The sequence below is a fragment of the Musca domestica genome, unplaced genomic scaffold (assembly GCF_030504385.1).
Source record: "Musca domestica strain aabys unplaced genomic scaffold, Musca_domestica.polishedcontigs.V.1.1 31, whole genome shotgun sequence".
In the NCBI taxonomy this organism is placed as follows: Eukaryota; Metazoa; Arthropoda; class Insecta; order Diptera; family Muscidae; genus Musca; species Musca domestica.
Window position 1 is genome coordinate 2,924,844 of NW_026712309.1, and position 6,713 is coordinate 2,931,556.

Here is a 6,713-nt window from a genome sequence, read left to right on the forward strand (position 1 = left end):
GGCTCACTCACTTTATGGTTTTTTGATAAGCTTAACTGCATCATCCAAACGGTTTTAGTGGTATATGAAGATTATGGTGAGACACGTTTGAATGCAGATACTTTTATATAAAAATGTTTTCTTTACCCTAAGGTAGAGGGTATTAAAAGTTCGTCCCGCCCGAACTTTTACTTACTTTTATACTACTTCACATAAATTCCCAATATAAACTTTTTTTTATTACGGCAGCTCTACTAAATTCGCATAGTGGTGTAGGGTATCATATAGTCGGCCCCGCCCGATTTTCGATCTTTCCTTACTGGGTTTTTGATGGATTTTACTGAATATTGTTCGATAACTTTTTGCAATAATTGTAATGAGAGAGAAACATCTCTTAGAAAAAGTTAATGAGTTATCGAATACTCCAAGTATTTATTATTTTTTTCTAATATTTTGTTTATGGTTCTCACAAAACAAATCCAATATCCAACGTCGAATGAAAAGTTGAGAAAGGTCTAGGAATGAAAAAAAAAAAACATTTTCAATGTCAAAAAAAAACAGCACATATGTACATGTGTACCTAGTTGTTATCAGCAATTTTTGTTCATCATACCATATGTTAAGAATCTAAAATATCTCAAAGTCGGAACGAGAAGGAACAGAGTCAACAGAAACAGACTATGATATGCGATACACCACCAAAAGTTCGACCAAATTTTATAAACAAGGCTTGAACGAGTTCCATTAAACTAAACAGTAAATGTAACTATTATTACGAAAATATAACAATATAGGCACAGGCCGCAGAACCCTTTACAAACTCTGAATGTTAAATTTTAAACAATTCTGTTGAGAAATTGGGCTAATGTGATCAGAACATCGGATAATATTTAGCGGGTAAAATATACCAAAACATAAATTCCGTCGGAAGCGCCAAAATTCAGTCCATTTGCGCTGATATTAGCCATTTGGTGAACAATAATTCTGATATCGAATAAAGATATGTATAGGAGCTATATCCAAATCTGAAACGATCTTGACAAAATTAGGCGATGATGCGAGACATAAAAGATTTATTCACATTTAAATGCTGGAGTGCTCTAATGATAGCCACTGGTGGTTTTCCAACCAAGTATAAAGAAATCACACTATCACGCTTGAATTCCATCACGAATAACTTTTCTTCTGCAAAAATTCTCACCAAAATGCTTTTGTACGCTTGTAAACAATATAATGAGCTGTCACTGGAATAATTTTAACAACTGTCGGACGAGTGACTTAGAAATGACAGCATTCTGAAGTTTTTTTGCAGTTTTTTCTTCTCAACCTGTATGTGGGAGCTATAGCTATATCTGAATCGATTTTCACCAAAATTCACTTTTAGACAAAATTTGGTCGGATGTGCCTAAATTCTGGACTTTATGTTGACAATTTGGTGCACAATTAACCCGAAATCGGTTGAAGATATGCATGGGAGCTATATCTAAATTTGAACCGAATATCACTAATATCAATAGGGTTCGTCCTTGGGCCAAAGTTTTATCTCGATTGGACAATAATTGACGGACGGACAGAAGGGCGAACGGACATGCATAAGTCGACTCAGAATGTGATTCTATGCTGATCATCACAAGGAACTATGGGTCTATCTCGCTTCCTTCTCTATGTTACAAACAACAGAAACACAACAACACAAAACAAAGACATAGCACCCCGACCAAAATGTGGTGTAAGGTATAACAAATAAAAAAATTAAGTTCGGCCGGGCCGTACTTTTACTAGGAAACCTTAGAACCCATTATGACCCACAAATACCAATTTTTACATCTACTTGTGGGAAAATGTGTGCAAAAATCATCAAAATACCAAAAATCGGGAGGTACCGTTATATTAGGGCTACACCAAAGCGTGGACCCATACATACAATATTTCACCACACGAACTAGGACCCTTCATGACCCACAAATACCAATTTTCAAACAAATCCGCAAAAAAAATGTGACAAAAATCATCAAAATACCGAATATTTGGAGGTACCGTTATACTAGGGCTATACCAAAGCGTGGACCCATACATACAATATTTCACCACACGAACTAGGACCCATTATGACCTACAAATACCAATTTTTAAACAAATCCGCGAAAAAATGTGACACAAATCATCAAAATACCTAATATTTGGAGGTACCGTTATATGGGAGCTATACCAAAACGTAGACCTATACATACAATGTTTCGCCACTGCAGCCAGAACCTATTATGACCTACAAATACCAATTTTTAAACAAATCCGCGAAAAAATGTGACACAAATCATCAAAATACCTAATATTGGGAGGTACCGTTATATGGAGGCTATACCAAAACGTGGACCAATATATCTTATTTTCAATACCAACCAACCTAGACGCAATACAAATTGTTCTACTAAATTTTGACGTTCTACGTCAAATAATCTGGGCTGTATTGTGATTTCAACAGATAGACAGACGGACTTCGTTAAATCGACTTAGGCTGATTATGAATATATATACTTTGTTAGGTCTACGGCGAACATTTAGGGATTTTACAAATGGAATGACAAAGTTAATATACCCTCATTTCCAATGTGGAGGTAAGTAAAAAGAAGCTAAATTCGGCGGGGCATAATACACTCCACCATTTTAAAGGAAATAGAAAAATTTCAAAAAAATCCGAAAACTACAACTTCAACGAAATCCGTTATATGGGGGCTATACGAAGACTTGGACCTGCATACAAAAATTTTTGTCATAGGCTGTAGTACCCATTAGGAACTTCCATTACGAAATTTGAATAATTGTATTGAAATAATTTTACTGAAATCGTCAAAATACCGACTATCGGGAGGTACCGTATTATAAGGGCTATACGAAGACGTGGACCTGCATATAACAATTTTTATCATAAGCTGTAGTACCCATAACAAACTTTAAATACCAAATTTGAAACAATTCCGAATATCGGGAGTTACCGTTATATGGGGGCTATACGAAGACGTGGACCTGCACAAACAATTTTCTGTCTTAGAATGTAGTAACCATTATGATTTTCCATTACGATATTTGAAACGATTCCGGTGAATAATGTTGCTGAAATCACCAAAATACCGAATATCGGGAGGTACCGTTATATGGTGGCTATCCGAGGACTTGGACCTGCATACAAAACTTTTTTGTCATAGGCTGTAGTACTTATTACGAACTTCAAATACGAAATTTGAAACGATTGCGGGGAATAATGTTTCTGAAATCATCAAAACACCGAATATTGGAAGGTACCGCTATATGGGGGCTATACGAAACCGGGGACCGACATGGCCCATTTACGAACTTAACCTGCCTACTGATAAATTATTCATGTATACAAAATTTTAGCCTTCTATCTCAATTCGTTCGAAAGATAGCGTGATTACAACAGACAGACGGACATCGCTAGATCGTCTTAGAATTTTACGCTGATTCAGAATATATATACTTTGTAGGGTCTATTATGAATATATCGAGGAGTTACAAACGGAATGACAAAGTTACTATACCCTTCTTTCCAAGGTGGAGGGTATAAAAATGGTGGATTTTGGGGTGAAGATCAGGCAGAAGCATTGCAAAAGCTGCCAATGCATCCAGAAAAAAGTACCGTTTGGTGTGGTTTACGGGCTGGCTCACAATGTGAATGGTGAGCGCTATCATGAGATGACATCTGACTTTTTTTGCCTACAATGCAAAAGGTTGACTTGTATGACATGCGGTTTCAACAAGACGGTGCCATATGCCACACAGCATAACAATTAAATATATATAGGCAGTTCTATCAAGTCAAATAAAAATGTCATGAATTTTTCGGAATTTTATCTGGTTTAATTTTTCTACAAATCTTAGATCTATAGTAAAATTGGAAATGTAGGTTCGTTTTTCATGATATGTCCACAAAAAAGATTCCGAATAAAGAAATAATCCAACCCAAACACATGTACGATATTTTTCTCGTCAAGTAATTTTTGGGTTTCTCATAATTCGGAGGATTTAGAAAAAATTTCTTCATTTCAAATTACAGATTTTTTATTTATATACCATAGTATGGAGGGTTTATTAAGTTTGTCATTCCGTTTGTAACACCTCGAAATATACATAGGTAGGTTGATAAAATTTTACTCAAATGTGTATTATATCTACAGGACTTTTGGTATTGAAAATGGGTCATGTAGTTCCACGTCTTCGTATAGCCCCCATATAACGGTACCCAGGATATTCAGTATTTTGATGATTTTAGCGTCATTATTTACCGGAATCGGTATTTGAAGTTAGTAGTAGATACTACGACTTAAGACAGAAATTGGGCAATGTAGGTCCACGTCTTCGCATAGCCGCCATATTACGGTACATCCCGATATTCGGTATTTTGATGATTTTAGCGACATTATTTACCGGAATTATTTAAAATTTTGTATTTGAAGTTCGTTATAGATACTTTGGCTTAAAACAGAAAATGGGCCATGTAGGTCCACGTCTTCGTATAGCCCCCATATAACGGTACCCTCCGATATTCGGTATTTTGATGATTTTAGCGACATTATTTACCGGAATTATTTAAAATTTTGTATTTGAAGTTCATAGTGGATACTATAGCCTGTGCAGTCCACGTTGTATAACCCCCATGGTACCTCCCTATATTTTGATGATTTTAGCTACATTATAAGCATATTTTTTCAAGTTTCGCATTTGAATATTGTAATAGCTTGTGACAAAGTTGCTTATGCAGGTCCACGTCGTCGTATGGACCTAATATACGGCTACATTCGGTGTTTTTAAGATTTTAACAGAATTTTTAACGGATTTAATTTTTTGAAAATTACCAAATTTGTACCAAATGGTGGAGGGTATTCAAAATTTGGCCTGGCCGAACTTACAGCTTTTTTATTTGTTTTTTTTTTTTTTTTTTTTTTTTTTTTGAGCGCCACCATTATGCTTAGGTGCCACTGACCATATTCTTAAATGGATCTGAATGCAATAATATAGTTTTTTTCTATTAACACCATGTAACCATGTAATCATTTGTTACATTTCTCTTCTTCTAGAGGTTGAGTTTTTTGTTCTACCACCCTTTAAGTCGTTTTTATACCCTACACAACATTGTGGTAAGGGTATTATGTCTTTGTGCATTTCTTTGTAACATAGAGAAGGAAGCGAAATAGACCCATAGTTACTCTTAAGGATCTTCATAGAATCACTTTCTGAGTCGATTTATGCATGTCAGCCCATCTGTCGGTCCGTCCGTCCGTCTGTCTGTCCATGTATTCTTGTGAACAAAATGCAGGTCGCATTTACTATCCGATTGAGATAAAATTTTGCACAAATCATTTGTTTGGCCCAAGGACGAACCCCTTTTGAAATTTGTGATAATGGGTTCAAATTTAGATATAGCTCCCATCTTCAACAGATTTCGGGTTCATTGTGCACCAAATGGCCAATATCAGTCCAAATGACCTGCATCATTCGACCGAATTCAGTCTAGAAACACGTACATCAAATTAGGCTAATATCGGCCAAAAGGGACTGATTTTTGGCACTTCTGACGGAAATCATTCTAGAAACAAGTACTTCAAGTTTGGTGAAAATCGGTTCAGATATAGCTATAGCTCGATAAAAATGTGTTTCATCCGATTTGGTGTTAAAGTCCCACACATGCATATATGCACTCCACAACAATGATATTTGATACCGGACATCAAATACAGATCGAAAATGCCTCTGCTAAATTTTATCGAGATCGGTTGACATTTGTATTTACCTTCGATATACATCTTCATTCGATTCTACGGTTATTGTCCACCATATATGTAATATCAGCCCAAATTGAAAATTTTTTCATATTCAACCGAATTTTACCATTTAGTGAAACTTCATACGGTATATCTATTGCTCCAATAAATATTTGTTAGTATAATCCTTATCGAAGTCATGTCATGCACTATACAGCAATGTTATTTGGTTCGCAGTTGGTATGATCTGGTATTTATGTCTAATTCCCAATATGAACTTTTCTGTTAGGGGAGCTCTACTAAATATGCATAGTAGTGTAGGGTATCATACAGTCGGCCTCGTCCGATTTTTGATCTTTCCTTACTGATTTATAATAACTTACTTTCTCAATAACTGTTCTCGTAGTAGTTCTAAAAATGATTCGAACCGAACAGATTACAAAAATTGTCATTCGTTTAGAAAATTTTGTGTGGGAAATTAAGAAGATATACACCAAGTTCACATGGTACGTGACCCGTTCCCTATATATTTTCTTACAAATCTTAGATACAGAGTACAAATATAATTGTAGGTTCGTTTGTGGTTCATGGTATGTGCACCATAGAATAATTCGGATAGCTTACAAGAAAATTCTTTATTTTGAATTAAAGATTTCTTAATTTTTCTCGTTGGGCGCCACAATTTTAAGTAGATACTAACGAATACTCTCTTAAACGGATTTAAATGTTATAATATTGTTATATTTCATTAACAGGTTAACATATGTTACATTCCTCTTTGAGGTTTCATTTTTTATGTGGTAGAGGCCATAAAAAGTTCCACATTGAAGCCCTTAAAATTGTTCTATATTTTATTTATTTATATTTCCCAAAATTTGACACACATTTTCCAAAACAAAGAACAACAGTCAACAATCTTTTCTCCCCAATTCTCTTACAGCAAACATTAAGAGTAAC